The sequence below is a fragment of the Pteropus medius genome, unplaced genomic scaffold (genome assembly GCF_902729225.1).
Source record: "Pteropus medius unplaced genomic scaffold, Ma_sr-lr_union100, whole genome shotgun sequence".
NCBI lineage: Eukaryota > Metazoa > Chordata > Mammalia > Chiroptera > Pteropodidae > Pteropus > Pteropus medius.
In genome coordinates this window covers 66,223-90,643 of record NW_024351560.1, presented here as the reverse complement: position 1 = coordinate 90,643, position 24,421 = coordinate 66,223, and the positions used below count along the sequence as shown (strand labels likewise).

Here is a 24,421-nt window from a genome sequence, read left to right as displayed (position 1 = left end):
GATCAGATCCTGGCTAGAAAAACAACAGCTGCAAGAGACAATTGGGGAAACATGACGATAAACTAGATATTAGGAATATTAAAGAAAATTACCATTGCCTTGGTTAGTGAGATAATATTTGGAGGTATAGGAAATTATTTTTTGACGATATCTAATGAGACAGTTAAAATTATGAAATCATGTATTTGTAATTTATTTTTAAAAATTAACCAAAAGAATAAGAGAAAGCAAATAGGGCTTACTCATTAAATCTGTGTAATATGTGTGTATGATGCTCATTTTACTGTCTGCTATTCGGAGTGTTTGAATTTATTTTTAATCCGTAATAAAAGACGTGTGCTGGGTGGGAAGGGCGAAAGGAGGTTAGGGAGTTTAATGCCGCTCCAGAAGTGTACCTTTTAAAATCAAGTTGCCAAAAGAAGTAAAGGTGCACACGTGTCTCTTTCATAGCTATGAAATAGAACACATACGACAATGTGGAGCCAGCATTAACATTAAAAGAGGAACATCTGTGACCAGCAGGGTGGGGGAGGCAATAATCTACTTTGGTTCAAATTATACAAGTCATACATGAAAATATATACAATCGCAAATAAGAAAAATATTATTGTGTCAATTTCGCATTTCCATAGGTAAACTTTCCTTGAAACTTAATGTGCGCACACATCAAATTAGAGACAAATGGACAATAACATAATTATGCTTTCTAGTAGACTTTTTGAGAAGTTTTAAGCTTATGGAATAATTGAGCAGAAAGCACAGAGTTCCCATGTACCCCTCTCTCATCACCCCACACAGTTTCTCCTGTTATTAACATTTACATTAGTGTGGTATATTCAGAAAAAGTAGTAGATGATATACTATTACTAGCTAAAGCCCATAGTTTACATTAGCAGTCACTCTGTTGTACAGTTTTATCAAATGCATAATGTCATCTGGCATGATATCCAGCGTTACGTTATCATACGGAATAGTTTCACTGCCTACAAATCTCCTGTGTTCTTTATTCAAACTCTCCCCTCTTGCTTTCCCATCCTGAACTCCTGGTAGCCGCTCACCTTTTTACTGCCTCAACAATTTTACCTTTTGGAAATGACATGTACTTAGAAGCATATACTAAGTAACCTTTTAAGAGTGGCTTCTTTCACTTAGGAAATGCAATTAAGTTTTCTTCATGCCTTTTCGTGGCTCTTTTTTTATTCTTTGGAACATATTCCATTGTATGGATGTACACAGTCTGTTTATTTGCTCATCTATTGAAGGACATGACATCTTGGTTGCTGCCAAGTGTTTCCAATTGTGAATAAAACTATAGACATTTTTGTGTAAGTTTTCAAAACAATTGAGTAATTGCCAAGGAGTGCAATTGCTAGATTGTTTAGTAGAGACTAGCTTTATAAGAAAGTGCCACATTGTCTACCAAAAGTGAATGTATCATTTTGCATTCTCACCAGCAATGAAAGAGATCTCCTGCTCCATAGCTTCACCAGCATTAAGTGTCGCCAAGTGTTTTGGACTTTGGTCATTCTAATAGGTGTGTACGGGTATCTCCTAATATGCAATTCTCTAATGACATCTGATGCTGGGCTTCTTTTCATAGGCCTATTTGCCATAAGCATACCTTCTTTTGTGAAGTGTCTTTTCAACTCTTTCACCCAATTTTTATCAAATTGTTCATTACCTTATTGTTGAGTTTTAAGAGTTATTTGTATGTTTTGGATAAAATTCCTTTACCAGATATGTCTGCCGCAAATATTTTCTCTGGGTCTGTGACTTGTCTTTTCATTCTCTTGACATTCTTCCACAGAGCAGAAGTTTTTAATTTTGGCGAAGTCAAACTGATCAATTTATTCAGTCATGGATTACACTTTTGATGTTATATAAAACTCATTGCCAAGTTCAAGGTCACCTAGGTCTTCTATTTCATCTTCTAGAAATTTTATACTTTTCTGTTTTATTTCTAAGTTTCTTATGAGTCTATTTTTGTGACTGTGTAAGGTCTGTATCTATGTTTATTTTTCTTTGCTTTAATCTTTTTAACTGAAGAAACTGCCTTAAACTCCTTGAATATTCGTTTCTCAGCAGAATATAAATGCTGATAAAATATGTCTATTTTACAATTATATCACAATTATCTCATGAGTTTTCTTTCCCATATATTTCTATTCCTATTGGAATTGTAATAAAATATCCGAAATAGCCACACACTCTTCACCTAATATGTCATACTAAAGTATTTTTATAGGTATTCTTCATAAATTTATTTTTAAATTTATTTGTATTATTTATTATTAAATAGAGATGTAATCTTATTGCAAATTAATTGTATTCTCTTAAGGTAATATATTCAAGCATTTAGCATAGTCCCTATTATTAAATATTACTAATGTATAAATAAACATATATATTTCCCCTTGCATTTCCACTTACCACATAGTGCAATAAATAAAATAATTCCCTCAGTGAGAACATAATATATCTACTGACAAAATTAAATAGTTTGAAGGAAGACATCTGAGTGCAACAGAGACAAGGGTTGTTGTTCTGGCCTGTCTTAGTGAACGTGGGAAAGTTATTTATCTGAACTCATTTTCTATGTTTGGTCAGTGAAGGAACTGGTCTAGTTGGTATTTAGAGTCTGACAGTCTATTATTATTCCAGCCAGTTTAATCTTGGTTCTTAGATTTTTGAAGCCAGTATCTAAGCACAGCTATTACCCTAACCTTTTACTGAACTTCTGTTTTGTTGTTTTGTTTTGTTTTGTTTTCAGCAAGACTATTCACCTCGATCAGTGGCAAATAAACGTCATCTGAGAAACAGCTTAAGATACGCTACATAGCTTACGAAAGAGCAGAGAAATAATACTGCTTGAAGTATTTGTACTTTTTTCTTTTTGGAGAAGTTGATTGGGATTTCCCATTGCTGTGCATTCCCTACCCCGAATCATACAAGCTTTAGAGCTTATTTCTCCTGAAATCTATTAAAGGGTAAGCCAGAGCAATGTCCATAGTGGGAGGAGAAGAAACTTTACAGATAAAGGGCATCATATTCGACAATTATGGAAGAGTAGGTCATATATGTGTTTCCTGAGAGATTTTAACTTTCAAACTCATGTTGTTTTTCTGTAAGCAACTGTTTCATAATGGAAATTACCACAAAGCTTAAATACACTGGTGCCATACATATTTGACAATCTTGTGTTTCCAAAGTGAGGTGGAGAATAATTTAATCATCGACTCTGTGCAATGAAAGGACCTGTCACAATAAACCCATATGAAATATAATGTGCCTTATTACTTTACTTCGCATATATTTCTAACCAGCTTAATTATCTGTCTAAAAGAACACATTTAAAACTTATATTATTAATAGCAAACTGTAACCACAAAATGTGTTATGTTTTGAGTCAGTATCTACCTTATTAGACCGTAAGGATTGTGTGTGAAAGTAAAATGTCTATTTGTCGATCAACATAACTGAACACCCTGTAAAAATTAAAACGTATAGAATGAATGAATGAGTGGATAACTGAAACAAAATAAATAAAATAGCATTTGAATGAATTAAATAAATGAATGAAAATTCTTCCTGGAATTCCACACAACCAAGAAATGTTCTGCCAAGAAATGTGACAGGCCTGGGAAACTGGAAAAATAGAGTCAAAAAAGAAAGAAATCTATAAAATATGAAGTAAAAATCCATAGTAGTATGGTCTACTGCTCTGGGTTCTGTAGAACATTTTCTAAAACAATGTTAATTGATAATTTTTAAGAAACTGAAATTTATTATCATGTGAAGATATGAAAAACACAGATACTTAACTTGTGTAACATTGTCACAACAAGAGTGTTTTGAGTAAAAAGAATAAATGACAGTGTGAACAATGAAAAAAACACTGAAGCAACATATGATTGTTATTCCATTTGTATAACACAGAAGCCACTTCATAAAAGGAGAGTTATTCTCTTTGTGGTTGTTAGACTATTATCTGATATTTTTACTATTGGTACCTACTGTTAAGGCTAGCTGAAACATTAAACATTCATTTTTGTGAAATCTTTGTGCTAATCAATAACAAACTTGCACAACAGGTTGGGAATGCTACCTTACGTTCAGAATTCTAACCTCCTCCTTGTGTGAACATCAGGCTAGAGAACCTGTCATAACTGTACTGAAATCTTACCTACACAGCCCGTTTCTGGTACAATGACATAGAATGACAATATACAAAACTCACTGAATCACTCAATAATAAGAGGTGCTTTTGTCGGAAACCAGCCAACCAAGTCAAACCGGGTACCTGAATGGGGGAGCGGGGACTGAGAAAAAAGAGAAGACAGACAGGGTGCAGGAGGGAGAACAGATCTCACGACTGTCTCTCCGAGTTTATTTCTTATGCTTCTTTTTATACATAATCTGTTCCTTTGTGTATCCCAAGATAACATAATAAAAGTAACATCCTGAAGATCGAGGTACAATCGACACTTCCTTTGACACTCCCTTCGACACTCCCTTTGACACACCCTTTGTCTATACTTAATCTTCTTCTTCCTGGAATTCCACAGAACCAGCCTTTTCTTTTTTTCATGCAAGCAGACCTCCCGAGATAATCCATGCACTCTTTTGAATTTGGGGAGCTTTAGCTCCCTACAATTCCCCCTGTTTTACTTTATAGTAGACTGTGCCTGTCTTAGGTGGCTTCCTGCGAAACATGGAGCTTACCCGTCATTGGAACATGTATTCCATCATACATGCCCTGTCTTAGGTTGTCCAGTTTCCAAGAAGTCCTTACCCGTCTTTGATTACCAGCCACTATACTGGGGTATTTTTATTTTTTAATTTTATTGCATGTATCTCGGAACCAACATCTCGCACTGCTCGTATTGCGCATTTCAACAGATATGGCAATAAACACAAGATGACTAACATGAAACAGGCTAGAACGATAACAAATCCTAATAAATGAGTAAATGGTCCCCAAGTAGGGACTAAACCTTTTAAACCCTTTATAAATTCTTGCACTGTTTGATCAGTATTTATTTGTAGTTCGGGAGCTTCTTTTAAGGCTAAAATGTCTCGATGTAATTGAACTAAATCTAATGACATATTAGCACTATGCCAGATCCCTTGTAAATGATTTTTTATCTTATCCCAAGGATGGGTGGTACTATTATACCTTTTTGGAGTTACACAAATCCATCGATATTGTACATGGCAACGTAAGCGGGAGGACAATTTTAAGGCTTGAACTTCTCTCAAAAAGTTTACTGTTTCATATAGTGCATCTAATTTTTGTTCAATTTTTTCATCAATACTTTCTTGAGATCCCATAGCTAATGAAACATTTTTTGTCAGATCATTAACAAATGTTGCAGTTTGCACAGAGTTGGACAAGGATATGGCAGCAGTGGTGGCTGTAACCACCAACGCGACAACTGCAAGAATACCTGCCACAACAACAGCCACAGCCCTTTTAGATCTTCCTAAGGCCATGTTAATTTCTTGTAAAACCTGTAACCCATATTCATCAAACCAAGGGCCTGTAAGGTTAACAGGAACCATTATAAATGGCGGTCGTCTAAGCACGAGAACAGAAGTGTTAACAGGAGTAACACAATTAGACAGCTGACAATTATTACAAGATACATTAAATTGATTCGTAGTATTAGCTACGATAATATTGAAATTTCCTAACAATAATATATATGGGACATTAACACAAGTTCTAAGGCATATGAGAATCTTTCTCTTGAACCACTACTGTGTGAATTAGTCAGAGATTCATTAGTCATGCTAATACTCATTGTCACAAGTCCGGCAGCCAGTTTCCAAATATGAGTCTGCCAAGCGCCAGAGCTTGTTTTCCAGAGTCCAGCAGATAAAGCAGTCCCAGTGTCATAAGGCCGAGAGAAGTCTCAAACAGTTTCATTAAATCCTGTTACTGGGTACAAAGTGACATTCTCTTGATGACAACGATGCCACCATACTGAATCTTTTTGCACATGCCTCTTCGAGTGACAAAGTTCAAACGGGATCGTATCATTATTGTTTACAGCTTCGCCATCAGGAGCCCCAAGCATAACAGCTCCTCCTTTCTTAGGCCAAGGCTGCTCCGTGATATTCAAACACCCAGGTTGGGAAGTAGAATTGAATAGAAAACAAATAGGTAGTCCTATTGCTGATCCTGAAAAATTAAAATTATCATATACATATTGCTGTTCCATGGCTAATGGCAATCCTAAAAGTCTAGAGTTATTAGAAAAAACCTGGATCTGTGGCCCAGACCAAACAGTTGGATGTAGTACCGGAGGATCTGGGATGTAAGCCAATGCACTGCGGCATAAACTGTTGGATTAATCAGTCTCGATGTTCATTTTCGGCATGCCGCACTAGTCGTTCAGGCAACCAGCGTGCTCCGTCAGCTCCCTGCGGAAAAACACAAACATGCCCTCGCCCCCATATTAATACAGGATCTGGTACTGCGGGTTGGGCAACGCCTCCAATAGCTACAAGTGGAGCTGAATCTTCATCAGGTGAATAATATCTAGCGGCCTCCTCCTCCTCATCATCAGTAAAGATGGAGTCGAAAGGAGGGGGAGGCATCGGAGGGGCAGAAGGCACAACCCCAGCAGCCTCAGATTCGTCATACTCATGAACAATTTTTGTTTTAAGTACAGGTGACATTTGTTCTTTAATCTGATCTCTTTCATGCCTAGGGTCTAAAGAATCTCTAATCAAAGTCCAAAGCCCAAAAGTATCTGCCGGAACCTTAGTAGGTCCGTGGTCATCATAGTAATCCTGTAACTTTTTACCCACTCTTTACCATGTCTCTAAATCAATTGTCCTTTCCTCAGGAAACCAGGGACAAACTTCTTCTATAAATTGCAAAAACTTCATTAACTGTTGCTGACCTACTTTAGCTCCTCTAACTCTAAGCATATTCTTAAGCAGATGTACAAATAGCAGGCGACTATTTCCTTGGCCCATTATATTTTCTCTTACAGTTTCTATATTTACAAAAACTCCTGCGTACTCACCTTCACCGCCCACGGCTTCTTTGGCCAATCTCGAGTGCACTCGTCTTGCGGTGGGTCCTTGCTTTTTTCCCCCGTTTTCAGGTCCCTGTTCGGGCGCCACTTGTCGGAAGCCAGCCGACCAAGTCAAACCGGGTACCTGAATGGGGGAGCGGGGACTGAGAAAAAAGAGAAGACAGACAGGGTGCAGGAGGGAGAACAGATCTCACGACTGTCTCTCCGAGTTTATTTCTTATGCTTCTTTTTATACATAATCTGTTCCTTTGTGTATCCCAAGATAACATAATAAAAGTAACATCCTGAAGATCGAGGTACAATCGACACTTCCTTTGACACTCCCTTCGACACTCCCTTTGTCTATACTTAATCTTCTTCTTCCTGGAATTCCACAGAACCAGCCTTTTCTTTTTTTCATGCAAGCAGGCCTCCCGAGATAATCCATGCACTCTTTTGAATTTGGGGAGCTTTAGCTCCCTACATGCTTTCAAGCAGTAGGTATTCTCTTTACCACTTACAGTTCATCTCGAAGGCCAATGATAAACAATGTTCTGCCATTTTACTGTAAAGATTTTGGAGTATCTCTTCTCTGTGGGCAAATGAGACTAAGCTGACAGTCTTGACCCTTTCTGGTTCTTGGGATCTCCTGTTTGTTGAATTTAATAGCTAGCATATTATCTTTTCCTTTTTTAATGTTTCACAGCTTTTGCACGTGGCTACTAGATTTGGTTTACTTCTGTTTTTAACAAAAATAGAAAATTTTATTAAATTAGTTTAAAGCATGTTGCAGAAATTTCCACCTGGAGAAAGTGAGATTACCAGAAAGAAAAAAATTATTATTCCACAAATATATTTATTGTTTTAAAATCCTTTTAGTACTTATCCTAATGTTCTTAATTACCTACTGCTATAAAGTAGAAGTCATTTACTTAAATAATACTGTGTTTCTTTTAAATATATCCCCTTCATCAACTTTTAAAACAAATCAAACTATTGCCATGTAAACTAACAAAAGAATAAATGCATAAATTTCCTTTAATAGAACATTAAATTTGAAACTTTAATGTTTCAAAAAGTTAAGTATATGATCTTTCACTATGTTCAGTAATAATTTTACATATGATGCTGGCGTTTTCTAATCTCAAGCAGATATGTCAAGAATACAAAGCATTATGGACATAAAGCCTCATCATTAAAAGAAAAAGAAGAAAAAGACACACTTACTTTTATAGCTATTCCTAGGAAGCAAACCAGTCTTGATGACACTGGAGTTAGAGGGATGCTGAATCTTCATTTCCTGTTATTCCAAATTTTACCAGTTATTGACAACATAATGGCTAAGAGGATATGTGTAAATCCAAACTTCATAAAATAATTTTTAATTTTTTAAAGAAGCTTATGGATTAATCCTTAAGTACTAGGATGTAAATTTTACTGCAGTATAAATATTACATAATTATTTGTTTTAAATAATTGGAGAGATATATTATATAAAAATTCATCACAAGTTATAAGAAAGCAATCTTTCGATACTAATTTAAAGCATACCTTGTGAGTTAAAAAGTGAAAAAAATTTTTAAGTGAAATTTCACAGTGTAAAATATAATTCAGGATTTATGACATTTAAAAATTATGAATGATTAGGGGGAAAAAATGGCATAGATGATAGAGGCTCTGTTCATTCCTCTGATGACCAAATCAAAGTTGTGACAGAAACAAGGAGCAGCAGCAAAGAAAAATCACCTGGGATCTAGAGGAACAAGCAAGCCATACATCTAGGGAGACATCCAAGAAAGCACCTTGCAACGGCAGAAAGTAGGACGGGGAAAGGACGTGGGGCTGCCCAGTTCCTAGCGGCTGAATGAGACTGAGGCTGTGGCAAGTGGCAGTGGCAGAAGCCTCTTAAAGGGGCCGCGTCCATGAGCAGATCTTTGTGGAGATGGACCTGCTCGCTGTGAGCACCAGTGCCGATTGGGCTGCACACAGGGGGCACCAGGGACTTACAAGGAGACATTGTCGGAGTGAAGGCCAAGGCGAAACTCGCTCTGTACAGAAGTACAAGAAGTATTCATCATTTCCTTTTGAGCCCTGGATCCTTCCAGTGGGCAGACGCAGCACCGCCATAGCGGTGACGTAACCAAACTGGGTAACAGAGGTCCCTTCACCCGGAGGATTCCCTGAAACCCTACCTCTGCCTATCTAGGGGACAGGAAAGCCAATCAAGACACTCAATCAGAATGGCAAGAGATAAGATGCCAAGACTATAAAAATAATTTAAGGAGGATATGGGACACTATCAAGACTCCAAATATTTGTCTGATTGGCGTAACTGAAGAAAATGAAGATGTTGAACAGCTGTTTGAAGAAATCATGATGGAAAACTTCTCCAACCTGGTGAAGAAAACGAACATAAAACCTCAAGAAGCTCAGAGAATTCCAAAAATCAGGGATCCAGAGGCTCACACCAAGACACATCATAATTAAAATGCCAAAGATTAAATACAAAGAAAGAATATTAAAAACAGCAGGAGAAAAACAGATAGTTACTTATAAGGGAACACCCATGAGACTGGCAGCTGATTTCTCAAAAGAAACTATGCAGGACAAAAGGGCTTGGCATAAAATATTCAACAAGATGAAGACTCAAGATGTACAAGTAAGAATAATATATCTAGCAAAGCTATCATTTAGAGTTGGAGGACAGATGAAGAGCTTCCCAGACGAAAATAAGCTAAAGGAATTTATCGCCACCAAACCAGTATTACAGGGACTATTGGAGGGACTTCTTTAAGAAGAAAAAACAAATGTCAAACACAGAAATAAAGAATGGTAACAACTACTTAATCCTTAAAAGGAAAAGAATTAAGTGCTCCAACCAAAAGATAGAGTGGCTGAAAGAATAAGAAAACAAGACCCCTACATATGAAAAGGAAGGGGATGGAAAAAGATAATGCTTTGATGGACCAAGAAGGTATTGAAGTCAGACAAAGATAAACTCTATATGATTTCACTTCTATGCAGAATCTAAGGAATAAAAAGAACAAACTAATCAACAACAGACTCACAAATATAGTGGACAATTTGGTGTCAGACAGAGAGGAGAGGGGTTTGGGGGCCTGGGAGAATGAGATGAAGGGTTAAAGAAGTACAAATTAGTAGCTGATGTATGGTCACGGGGATGAGGAGCACGGCATAGGGAATGCAGTTAGCATTAATACATTGGCTCCTGGAGGGTCAGGGGAGGGAGGGTGTAATGGGGGGGATTGTTTTATGAACTATATATATGAACTGTATACTTGAAACTAAATTTTAAAAAGGCAGGAAAAAATACAAATGATTAAAATACATATGGATGAAAAGAACGTATTTAAATAAATGCATTGTAATTTAGTATTTTATTAAATAAGTATATTGCAATTTTATTTTTCATTACTATCACTCCTTCAAATACTTTTCCTTATACACAAAGGCATTTTATAATTTTTATGTATTCTTTCCTTATATTTTTGTCTTTTATATTGTTCATTTTGAAGAACACAACTCTAAGAGCCTACAGTTAAATTTTACATTGTAGTTCAGTGAAGAATGGGAGAAAAATCCACTTTTGACATATAATTTTGGAACTAATATTTTCTGCTTTGGGTCAAAGTAATATCCTTGCTTAAAATTCTCATATCATCATTACCCTCCTGAGAATCTCATGGTAATAAAGAAAAACTACTTTATAATTTAGGTTAAATTAATTTTACGGCTGCAAGAGAACCTTTAAAATTTAACTTTCCTTTTTAACTTTAATTCTTTCTTCCAGCTTTGTTAAGATATAATTGGCATATAATATTGTGTTAGTCTAAAGTGTTCAGTGTGATGATTTGATATACATATATATTGTTAAATTGTTACAATAAGGTTAGTTAACACATCCATGACCTCCCACAGCTACCATTTTTTGTTTGTGTGCTGAGAACATTTACAATCTACTAACATTCAATATTGAAAATAATCAAATGTCCATTTGTGAATCTTTTGATTCACTGAGTAGTCTTTACGGAAATTGCGTCCTATCATTCAGTCTGTCAAGACACCAGCTATGGCTCTTAACGTAAAAGTCCTCTCCTGGGATTTCAATGCAGGCTCACCTCCACTGTCAAGACAGCGGATCTCATCTTAGCACAGCAGAGGGCGCTAGGGAGTATCAATGACCTCAAAATAGACTCCTTGAGCATCAAAGACAGGCAAGGGCTATCTCATGTTTTTATTATGGCATCAAACTCTTGATGGTAGACAAAAAATATACACAGCATATCTTTCTCCTTTCCCTCTCATCCTCACTCTTCCTCTCTATCTCTGTCTCTGTCTCTCTCTGTCTCTGTCTCTCTCTGTCTCTCTGTTTCTCCTCTTTTTCTGTACTCTCTGTTACAGACAATAAAATATTTATGAAACACATTTATTTACATTAAAAATCAGCTTTTCCCACCAATTGTTATACTTTACATAACTTTAGTACAATATGATGCTAGGAAATTGGGTTCAGTACATGTCTGTGTAATCCTCTGCTATTTTATCACAGGTTCTTGTAACTGCTACCACAATTTAAATACGGAACCATTCCATCCCCACAACGATCTCCTTCATGCTACCCCTCCCTTTCCCCACCGTTCCTAACCTCTGGAAACCACTGACTTGTCTTCCATCACAATAATTTTGTCATATCAAGAATTTTGTATACATGGACTCAAACAACGTGTGATCTTTTGAGACTGGCTCTTTGCACTCAGCATTACATGTTCAAGATCCATCCAAGTTGTTGCACGTATCAAAAGTTTGCTTGTTTATGGCTGAATAGTATCCCATGATATGCGTACGCCACAGTTTGCTTAACCGTTCACCTATTGAAGGACATTTTGGTTCTTTCCAGTTAAAGAAAAATGCAAATAGAGTTGTGCACAGTTTTTTGTGTGAATTTAATTTTCATTTCTCTAGGATAAATCCTAGGGGAATGCAAGTACTGAGTCATATAATAACCGTGTATAAGGAACTGTCAATTTTGTAGAGTGGCTGTATCATTTCACACTCCCATTAAAAATATATGAGAGACTTGGATTCTGTGCATCGCCACCATTATTTGTGTTATTATTATTTATTTTAGTTGTTGTAGGCATGTAGTGATATTTCCCCATGCCTTTGATTTTCATTTTTCTAATGGCTACTGATATAGAATCTTTTATTATATGTTCATCTATTTCCCTTCCATATATCTTCCTATGCGAAATATATGTTCATGTCTCTTGTCCATTTTCTAATTAAATTTTTTGTTTTTCTAATGTTGAGTTTTGAGAGTTTCCTTATATAGCCTAGATACAAGTCCTTTGTCAAATATGGATTGCGAATATGTTTCTTATCTTAGTTAAGGGTTTATGTTTTCATCCTCTTAAACAAGCTTTTTGCAAGGAGAAATTTTATGATTTTGCTGAAGTCCAATTTGTCATTTTTTTTCTCATTGACAGAGCTCATGAGACTGGCACATTTACCAGAATGCCACATCAAGTGCTGTATAAAATAATAATAACAAATTACAAATAACAAATAACAAATAGCCTCATTCTATGTGCCACACACTATTCTAAACATGTATTTATGTAACCCTCACAACACTACTATTAGTAAGAAACACATACCATCCCATGTTATGAGGAAAAAGAGGCACAGAGAGATTAAGAAAATAGTCCACAGATCACACAGCTAGTAAGTGCCACAGCTAGGATTTAAACCCAGGGAGTCTGACACCCAACTTAGAGTGTCAGGGGCGGGAGGAAGGAAATTGTATCCATTACAATAAAACATATATGATCTAGCGAGCTGGACATATGACACTCTGGTCCATGAATTCTGTCTTATTAAGATAGTGATGTGGAGGCTACCCGGTAATCGGAAGAATTCTTGGGGAGCAAAAATGTGGCATATTTGCCAAGTATTTAAAATATTTAAATGGCACCTGAAAGATGCTGAGTCGGGGTGCATAGTGCCCTAGTCTGATTCATTGAGCAGTAACATTAGTTTGAGACCAACTTTGTTTGAATAGTATTAACTTTCCTCATGTACAATGGTATCGTGAGGGTTACAGCAAGGCCACATTGGCCTGGGATTGCTCTCAGTAAATTTTCTCATCACTGGGGACATCTGAGGAGGAGAATAATATTTCTGTGATTTCCAAATACTCAGGAGCAATTGTGATCATCTCAGTACCAGGTCTATATGCTATCCAACAAGGGAAAAGCATGTTCTGAAGATCAAATTATATATTAATGTATTGGGTGGTACTTTCTAGTTATTAAAGCAGGTAGCGTGAATATATTTTTAGCATGTTCGATTTCCTTTTTTTACAAGCATAATTTTACATAGCTTTTAAAATGTTATCACAATTTTCTGATAATTATTTTTTTCTTTCTTTTTGATTGTTTTCTCTCCCCTTATCACCGCTTCTACAAGAAACCAGTATTAAAAAAAAAAGTTTGTTCTTTCACATTTTCTATATATTAATCTTATGCTATAGATAAATAGATGATACATAGATTTATATCCACACCTATTATAAATAGATATACAATCGGTATTGTTTGTAAACATAATACAATTTTATGAAGCTTTCCCCAACTTGAGTTTCTTATTCAGCAATACCTGTGGAAATCCTTCTGTTATCTGGTATAATTCTGTTTTATTCTCTATAACAGCTGTGTAATTTTCAATTTGGAGAATATATCATTGTGTAGACATTTCCTTACTTATGAGCATTAACTTTTTGATTTTTGAATTTATTTATTTATTGCTGCTGCTGTATGTAAAATTACAGTGATAATTCTAGCTCATAGGTTTAGGTACTGGTGCTTTTAGTTCCATGGAATAAAACTCCAGGAATAGAATTTTTGCATCAATTTTTTTAAATAAATGCTTTTGGATTGCTTTCCAAAAGTCTTTAGTTTTATGCATTTCTACCAGCAATATATGAGTACTTTTTTCATTATGTCATAACCAGGCATGTTATAAAATTTCTCAATTTTTACCAGTTGCAAGAAATGGGAGGAATATCTTGTGCTAATCATGTATTTTATTTTCTGTATATTGAAATATATTTGAAATGTAACATTAGGAAAATTTGGTGTACAACCTGTTGATTTGATACATTTATATATTGTAATATGATTATCATTGTAGCAATAACTACTCTATCACATCACATAATTATTTCTTTTTTTCTGGTGGGAAAAGTTAAGATCTATTCTTTTAGCAAGTTTGATTATTATATTATTGTTTATATTCACTATGCTATACATAAGAACTCCAGGACTTATGTCTCTACTAGCTGCAAGTTTGTACCCTTAAGCAACATCTGTCCCCAACTCGAGCCCCCGGTAACCCCCATTTTACTCTCTGTTTTTATGAATTTGGTTTTTTTTTTTAAGAATCTACATGTAAGTGAAATCATACAGTATTTGTCATTCTCTGTCTGACTTTACTCACTGAGCATAATGTCTTCGAGGTACAAACATGTTGTTGCAAAATATCAGGATGTCCTTCTTCCTCGTGGCTGAATAATATTCCATTGTGTGGAATTTATCACATTTTCTTTATCCTTCCATATCTTGACTATTGTGATAAATGTTGCAATAAACATGAAAGTGCATATATCTCTTCGACATCCTATTTTCATTTACTTTAAGCATATACCCAGAAGTGGGATTTCTGGATCATATGGTAGTTCTATATTTAATTTGTGAGAGACTCCATACTATTTTCCATAGTGGCTGTACCAATTTACATTCCCACTAACAGTACACAAGGATCCCCTTTTCCCCACATCCTTGCCAACATTTATCTTTTTTCTTCCTCACAGCCACTCTAACAGGTGTGAGGTGATAGCTCACTGTAGTTTTGATTTGCATTTTCAAGGTGATTAATGATGTTGAGCAATTTTCATGTATCAGTTGGCCATTTGAATGTCTTTAGGAAAATATCTATTTACTTCCTCTGCCCTTTTTTTAATCAAGTTGTAAGGTTTTCTTGCGTTGGTGTTTTTGTTGTTAAGTTGTATGGATTCTTTATATATTAACATTTTATCAGATATATAGTTGCAAATATTTTCTCCTGTTCTGTAATTGCCTTTCATTTTGTCGATTGTTTCTTTTCTTGTACAGAGTTTTCAAATTAGACAAAATCCCACTTGGTGATTTTTGCTTTTGTTGTTTATATTTTGGTGTCATATCCATTGCCAAGACCAATGTCAAAGAATTTCTTCCCTACATTTTCTTAAGGAGTTTTATGGTATCAGATCTTATGTTTAAGTCATTGATCCATATCTAATTAATTTTTGTTAGTGGTATAAGATAAGGGTCTAATTTCATTTTTCTGCATATGCATAACTAGTTTTTCCTACATCTTTTACTGAAGAGACCATTCTCTCCCCATTGCATTGTGTGTTCTTGGCTATTTATCAAATATTACTTGACTGTGTATACGCAGGGTTTCATTCTGGGCTCTCTGTTCTATTCCAATGATCTATGTGTCTATTTTTATGCCAGTGCCATACTGTTTAAATTAATATAGCTTTAGAGTATAGTTTGAAATTGAGAAATATAATGCTTTTGTTCTGGTTCTTCTTTCTCCTGGATTGTTTTTGGCTATTTGGGGTCTGTTGCAATTCAATGAAAATTTTAGGATCATTTTTCTCTTTCTGCGAAGAATGTCACTGGTACTTTGATAGGGATTTCATCGAATCTATACATGGCTTTCAGTAGTATGGACATTTTAATAATATTAACTCTTTCAATGCCTAAACAGGGGATGTCTTTCCCTGTGTTTGTGTCTTCTTCAATACCTTTGAACAAAGTCTTGTAGTTTTTGTCATACAGATCCTTTATTTCCTAGGTTAAATTTATTCCTAGGCATTCATTGATTTTGATTCTATTATGAATTCTTGAATAGTTTTATTTATTTCTTTTTCTGATGTTTCATCCTTATTGCATAGGCATGAAACTGTAAATTGTTCTTGTGTCTTGCAACTTTACTGAAATTGTGTCCTATTCTAAGATCTATCTTGGAGAATATTCTGTGCATTTGTAAAGAATGTGTATTCTGCTACTGTTGAATGGAACGTTCTATATATGTCTGTTCAGTCTATTTGGACTAACGTATGGCTCAGTTCCAGTGTTTGTTGTTGATTTTCTGTCTGGATGATCTAACCATCGTTGAAAGTGGGGTAAAGTCTCTTATAATTATTTAATTGTTGTCTATTTGGTTTTTTTTTTTAGATCTGTTAGTATTTGTATAATATATTTAGGTGCTCCGATGTCGAGTGCCTATATATTTTCATTTCTTATATCCTTAGAATTGTATTGACCCCTTTATTATTACATAATAATCTTCATTGTCTCATCACCACTTTTGGCTTTAAGTCTACTTTACTATAAGTATGGCTATCATCACATTCTTTTAGTTTCCACTTGTATGGAATATCCTCTTACTTTCCTTTATTTTGAGCCTATATATGTCTTAGAACTGAAATTAGTCTCCTATAGGCAGTATATAGTAGAGTCTTACTTTTTTATCCATCCATGTACTCTCTGACTTTAGATTGGTGAATTCAATCTGTTTCCATTTAGAATGATTATGGATGTGTAAGAACGTACTTTTGCCACCTTATCATTTGCTTCTTGTTTTTAATGTTTCTTTTCCCCTGTTTCTGCCAACCTTTGTAATGTGGTAGTTTTGCATGGTAGTATACTGTTTCCCATTTTTATGTGTTATAAATTCGTACTAGAGATTTTCCTTGTGGTCCATGAGGCTTATATAAAACAGCCTATAGATAAAATAGTCCATTTCATGCTAATAGCAACCTATCTTCACTTGCCAATAATGGCCCCACCCTTTTCCTCCTCCCATTTTATATTTTCAATGTCACAATTTACTTTTTTATGCTGCACATTCATTAATGAGTTATAGTAACTATAAGTATTTTAACACTCTTTTCCTTTATACTATAGTTCAGTGGTTAATATGACATTCAATTATAGAATTGGATTTTTCTGAATCTCACAATATATTTCTCACCTTTTCCAGTATATTATATACTTTCATAAGTATTCACATCGCTGCTTAGTGCCTTTTCGATTCACCTTGAAGAACTCCCTTGAGCCTATCTTGCAGGACAGATGTACTAGAAATGAACTCCTTTAGCTTTTGTTTGTCTGGAAAAGCCTTTATTTCTCCTTCAACCTGATGAATAACTTTGGCAGGTAGAGTATTTCTGGATGGCAGTTTTCAGCTTTCAGTGCCTTGAATATGTTATTCCACTCTCTGCTGGCCTGTAGGGTTTATGCTGAGAAATTCACTAATAGCTGAATGGAGGTTACTTTGCAAATTATACTCTTTTGTTCCTTGGTGACCTTTAGTATTCTTTTTTTACTATTGATTTTTGATAGTTTTATTGTAATTGTCTTAGAGAAGATCTTTTGAGGTTGAGATAATAGGGTGATCTATTAGGTTATCGAACTTGGATGTCCAAGTCTTTCCCATTTTAGGGATGTTTTCATCTATTAGTTCTTTAAATAAAATTTCTGCCCCCTCTTCCCACTTTTCCCCTTCTGGAATTTGATTATTCTGTAGTCTGCCTTTTTGGTTGAATCTCATAAATCAAATGGCTTTTTGCTCATTTTCATTCTTTTCTTTGTTCTCTTGCAGCTATGTTTTTCCACAATTCCTGTCCTCTAAGTCATTTATTCCATCTTCCATCTGCTCTACTCTACTTCACATGCTCTCTATTATACTCTTCACCCCATTTATTAAATTCTTCAACTCTAGAATTTCTGTTTGTTCCTTTTTTTATGATTTCTATCTCTTTCGCAAAGAGCTCATTTAGTTATGTAACTTTTTCCTAGTGAAATTGAATTGTCCTTCTGAGTTTTCTTATAGCATGTTGAGTTACTTTAATACAGCTATGTTCAATTCTTTATCAGCTAGGTTACAGTATTCTATGTCTTTGGGTTCAGTTGTTGGAAAATTATTGATATCTTTAACAGTAATATATTTCCCTGATTTTTAAAGCTTCTCTTCTTTTTGCATTGCTGCTTTGCATTTAAAGTATCTTTACCTGTTATCTTCAGATGTGTCACTATTCCTTGCTGTGGCCTCTCTGGGATTTTCTAGGCTTAGTATGAATAGGCCTGCTTCGTTCCTCTTGTTCCTTCTCATGGCAGAATTCCTAACCATTGTGTTTTATTCTTATAACTCACCAAGCTGGCTGCAGGAAAACCCCCTTTTTTTTTCCTAAAAGATGGCACTGTAGCTCCCACTTGAGGTTCCTTTATTTGTGAACACTTTGATCACCTGACCTGTTCTCACTACCTCACTCAAGAGCGCACATAAGAATTCAGATGCAGAGTGGGGAGAGGTGTGGGTTTAGCACTTGGGGCATTGGGAGACCTGCAGACAGGTGGGGAGATCCTTGAGTTGGGTAGTCTCAGAGGTTTGTGGGTAGACTTCCTGCTGATGTCCTGAAGCAAACAGCAGGAATCATGTTTCATAATGCCCTTTGATATTCTTATCTGCTTCCTTTCCTTTCTCCTCCCTCCCCCTAGCCATGGAGGACGCACCTCAGAAATCAAGGTACTGCTAAAGAGAGATGGATTTCTCTGGCCATGACCCACACAACTGGGATAGTCAGGCAGTCACATACCACTTTCTATCTCCTCCATTGACGAGGTCACCACATTCACCTCCTCCATGAGAGAGGTAACTACTGTCACTGCAGGACTGCTTAGCTCCATGCAGTGCCACCCTGAAAAGGAGAACAGCTCTAGGGGAGTTCCTACTTTTTCTCTGCAGCCGAACTTGTCTCTATCCCACTCCGGTGGCATGCTAAAATCTCTCCTCAGGCAATTGGATTTTTACAAATTCTGTCTCATGAATGGGTATCTGCCCAGGTCAGCACTGTCCAGATATCCTCCCCGTGACCCAGCTATGGTGGTTGGGACTGGTTTGCCCCTTTTGACCTACAGCCCCTAATAAGGTCTTATTGTTTAATTTATTTTCAAATGTACAGTGGGCAAGGGTCCCCTGGTCCTTTGGCATGCAGTGCTGAAAAACTTTTATTCACCTGTAGATGTCTAATTATTTGCTAAATGAAGGAATGAGAAAAGAGGAATGACAACACTGCCAGGATACTGACATCACTTCCATATTCGACACCTTAAAAGCCTTTCTGGCCTGGGAAAATTGGCTCTCCCTCATCCAGAAGCACACCTTTGATATGCAAACGAAATAATCCAGAGTTAAACCCCCTCTCTCTGGCCTGTACACAAACAGGGAGGTGGGGTGGGGGGTGGCGGGTGTTAAGATTTACTGGCACCTAATCATCTAGGGCCAGGTGCTTGACAACTAGTTACCACCTTAATAGCCCAAAACTGAACAAACCCGCACAACATATAAGTATAATTTCAGATCGATCATGGATCTTACTATAAAGGTTAAATTTTATGAAGTTCCTGAAAGAAACATGGAGACTTCTTGACCTTGAGTTGGCAAAGCTTTTCTGGCCAGAGAAAGTTCTAATAATAATAAAATAATAATAATATAAAAATAAAAACAATAATAATAATAAATGAGACAACACTAATTTCAGAAAACACCATCAACATGCTGAATAAGAGTCACAACTGAGAAAAAATATTCACACATATAACTGACAAAGAACTGCTATCCAGAAGAGAGAAATATCTACTACTCAATAATAAAAAGAAACACAGCCAAACAAAAAATGGATAAAAATCTTGATAGACACTTGAACAATGAATATCAAAAACTGGCCAGTAAACTTGTTTAAAAAGTTTTCAAAACATTTTCTTTTAGGAAAACACAAGTAAAAACCTAGTTAGGTATAAAAATTTATGCTAAATCCCAGTGATAAGACCTCATGGAATGGCTAAGAAGAAAAAGTATAGGCAATAATGTGGAGCAACTATAACACTTAAACATTAACAATGGGAGGCTATAACGATACAGTCATATTGGAAAAATTTGGTGCTTTTATAAGAATTTAATATACAATAAATTGCTAAGAATTAAAATGGGAGACAATTTTATAAACACAGACAATTTTTATAAATCTCATAAAAATTACATTGAGGACATAGGTGAAATAGAAGGGCAAGTTGTACTGAGGAACAGAAATCTTCATGAAAGCATGTAAATTGAACTCCCCTTTCCCCTATTCTTTGCTCAACATCCAGAATCCTGACAGTCACGCACTGCAACCAGGCAGAAGACCTCAGTTTACTCATGTGAGAGATATGGAACTACCCAAGTTGATTACCTTCGGGTCCACATGCATTCTCACTTAATTAACCCAGAGAGAAGAACTGAAAGTCACCGGCCACACTCAGGCACAGAGAGCTCCCTCCCACTCACTTGTTTCCTCCCTACCGCACACATAGAATTTGGCAGCCAAAGACCACTTGATGCCTGAGGACATCTGCTAGCAGGAAAGATAGAGGAAAAAACAGACACATGGGAACAAGGGACAAAGAAAAAACAATATTCATAGGCATAGGAAATCATTGGATATACATCTATTAATGTCTTAAATGTGATTAGAGAAGTTGTATCTCTTAAGGACTATCTATCTATATATATATGTATGTACGTATATTATAGATATGTGTATATGTATGTGTAAGTGTATGTGTATATGTGTATGTATAAGCACCTTTAAGTATATATGTATGTACACACACACATATATATACACACACACACACATACACAAATGCATATAATATGGATTTGTTTATGCCTTACTGTTAAATTGTACACTTGAAATTTACTGGATTTCCTTAACCAATGTCACTAAAAAAAATTAAAATAAATAAATAAAGTTAAAAAAAAAAAAGAAGGATATGTGCATATATAGGTATGTGGCTGAGGCTGTATTGTATCACCATCCCAATGCCCTCACCTAATTTCCAGGCAAGCTTGAAGGATTCAAGCTGCTCACATGGAATGAAGAACCCAGCCATAGGAACTGGGAGGGGATTGATTCAATGCTCCATAGGATATTAAGGCTGAAATGACCTGAGAAGCAAGAGGACTTGGAGGGGTGTCTTACCATCCCAAGTTCACCTGATAGTGAGGACCACAGGGAAACTGGAGGCAGATCCCAGAGTTAAAAACTCAATCACAGGCTAAGTCTCCAGGTCAAACCCTGGTTGGCATCATCTTTCTAGAGCTGAGGACAAGAGCTGCCTTTCTTCTCTCCACTATGACTCTGTGGGATGATACAGACCACATATCTCAGCTCTCTTCAGGGCTCTCCTGACTATCTGAGGTGTTCTTATCCATGTTGAGAAGAGGGACCAGGATGGGATTCTGTACAACTCAAACCTCAACATGTGGGGACAGACTCAGGTTGGTCACTGTTGAGGCTTTTGTCGACAATGAGAAACCTAATGTGGGCTATGGCCATAAACAGGCCTGTTGATTTTGCCCACAGAATCTGCCCAGTCCTTGGGTGTATTCTCTTCTTTCGTAATCCTTCTCCCTGATGACCCTTCACATTTAAGTCATAGTTGTGACTGCTTCTCTGAGTTCTAGACCTGGCCTCGGGCTGGTTCTCACATCCAGTACACACATGCCCACTCAGGGCTGTCACCTGTTCTGTCACTTGCCCAGATGTCCCGACTGCTCAGGTGTCCCCTCCTCAGAGAGGCTTTCCCAGACCACATCATTGAGAGAATCCCTGGCCCATCCTCATCACTCGTTGCTGCCCACCCCCTTTTTATTCTTCTCCAGATACCACATTATCATGTGACAGACTATCTCTTCTATTTGATTTCCATTTTTAAAATCTGCCTTTTCCTCATAAGCTGTCAGCTCTATGAGGACATGGGCTTTCTTTCAAGTCTTCATTGCTCTGACTATAAGCCCAAGCAGAGTTTCCTTTAAAAATTTTGCAGAGAAATTTTTTACCTTCTGTGATGCTATCACTGTCATTTATCTCCTGTGACTCTCCCACCTCCAGTCATCAAAGTTTCTCTTGTTGTTTCCCTTCTACTATGTCAGCTGCCAGATTATACTCATAGCCTGATGAGGGGACATCATTCGTGACAAAAACTACTAACTGTGGGTACCCCAGCTTAATTATGTGAGAAAGAAACCCCTGCAATATCCCTCAGCTTTCCACTGAGGAGTGTTAGCTGGTGAGAGAGGGATGAGGGGCAGCAATACAGACCTCTCCAAAATTGTTCAAAGGGATTTCTTCTTGATCAAAAATCTCTCACTTAAAACTTCTTGTAGGGGAAGAAAAATGTCATGAACTATTTCATTGTTATATTATTTTAATATTTAGACATTATTATACTAAATTATAAATATTAAATAATATAAATTTCTCTCTAAGCAATAGCATTTAGCTACATCCCAAAAGATATCTATTATCACTTTTTGAAAGAATACTTACACAAAAACAGGTTCTTTTACATATGACTGGTGAGTATTGGGAATACGATGCCATGAAAAGAATATTGCTGTTGACTATTAAAAGTTTTTATTGGGTAAGAGTCCCATTCAAGATGACAGGATAGGTAAATGTGGTGCTTGCCTCCTCCCATAACTGCATCAAAATTACAACTACATTGTAGAACAATCAACCTGGAGACCATCTGAAGACTAGCTGAGTATAACTCCTACAACTAAAGATAAAAAGAAGAGGCCACGTTGAAATCTAGTAGGAGGGGCAGAGATATGAAAGGAGCTAGCCCCAAACCTATGTGTGGTCATTGAGCATTGGGAGGGATATCTCAGTTCCAGAGGTCCCCCTGGTGGAGTAAGCAACTCCAGCCCCATAACAAGGCTCCCCAGCCCAGGACTCCAGGGCAGAAAGAGAAAAGTCCCCACAAAATCTGGCTGTGAAAAATCAGTAGGAATTTTGACTGGGCAGATGAGATGGAAACTGGAAATCCAAAAATCCACTAAAAGAGCTCACACACAGACTCTGTCACTCAAAGGCACTCATTTGGGCTCTGACAGAGGGACAGAAACTCAGGAGGTACCAGAGACATACAGAGAAACACTGAGTTGTGTGGCTTCAGGTCAAGGGCTGGAGGGACAGCTGCTATTGCCCCTCTGTTGAGCCCTCCTCCTGTGTAGCTGCTAAAGGTGGGCACCATCTTGCCTGTGATGAGCCCTCCCCTAACCCCCACATCCAGTTCTGAATCTGCAATGGCCTGGTGAGATCCGCTCACTCCATCCCCACCTAACCCACCTAAATATTTGGCTGGGTATGATCTGAGACTCTTACAAGAAGTCATGGGCTCAGCACTGTCACCAAATCTAAATCTGCACTGGCCAAGTGAAATTGGCTTGCTTTACTCTGATGATTTCCTTGGACTGCCTTCCACTCAAATCACGTACCACCCAAAGACTATGTCAACTGCTGAGACTTATGGGTAGCTGGCAGGCAGCTGCAAGCCTTGGGGTGCCCTGGACCTTTAGGCCCAGTACTGGTTGCAGCTTGCCTCAGTTTGCAGTGTGGCCTCCAGATCCAGTATAGGCAGCAACCAACCTTTGTAGCTCCTGGCGGGTAGCCCCCCGCAGTCATAGGCAGTGGCTGATCTTGGGCCTGTATGATAGGCCCTCCCAAATGGCCTCAGAACCAACATACCCAGAGGCTGGCATCAGACCACAACACAGCACCGCTTGATTAGCCCCTCAAGCGGCGTACCCAAAGGGTGATCTAAACAGGCACACCTAAAGGGTGGTCTAAACAGGTATGCAAGACTGCTAGGGCAAATCCCACTCTGTGGAGTCAGCTTGAATACAGCAGCTCATACCCTGTGGGCATAACCAATCCTCACAGCCAGTCAGCCTGAGAGTCAATTGTACCCACTGACATGCTAACAGAAATCAAGGCTTAAAAGAAACAGGTGAGCACAAACAGCTCACACAAGGGGCACCTTTGTACCTACCACCTGGCACAGGTGATCAGGGAGACTGCACCGCTGGGCCACACAGAGCGCTTACTACATAAAGCCACCTGACCAAGTCTGGGAGACATAGCAAATCTACCTAATACATAGAAATGAACACAGACAAGCAACCAAAATGAGAAAACAAAGAAACACGTTGCAAATGAAAGAACAGTAGAAAACTCCAAAAAAAGAACTAAACAAAATGGAGGCAAGCAACATACCTGATACAGAATTCAAAACACTCGTTATGAGAATGCTCAATGAACTTAGGGGAAGAATAGATGATCTCAATGAAAATATCAAGAAAGAGATAGTAACCATAAAAAGAGACATAGAAACCATAACAAGAATCAGTCAGAAATAAGGAATACAATAACT

The 24,421-nt window shown here is 37.0% G+C and overlaps 1 protein-coding gene across 1 annotated transcript in view; it reads right to left on the bottom strand.

The window, feature by feature from the left end:
• LOC120587039 (uncharacterized) overlaps window positions 1-24,421 on the bottom strand; it is a 47,284-nt gene that overhangs the window by 525 nt on the left and 22,338 nt on the right. The window lies entirely within an intron of this gene.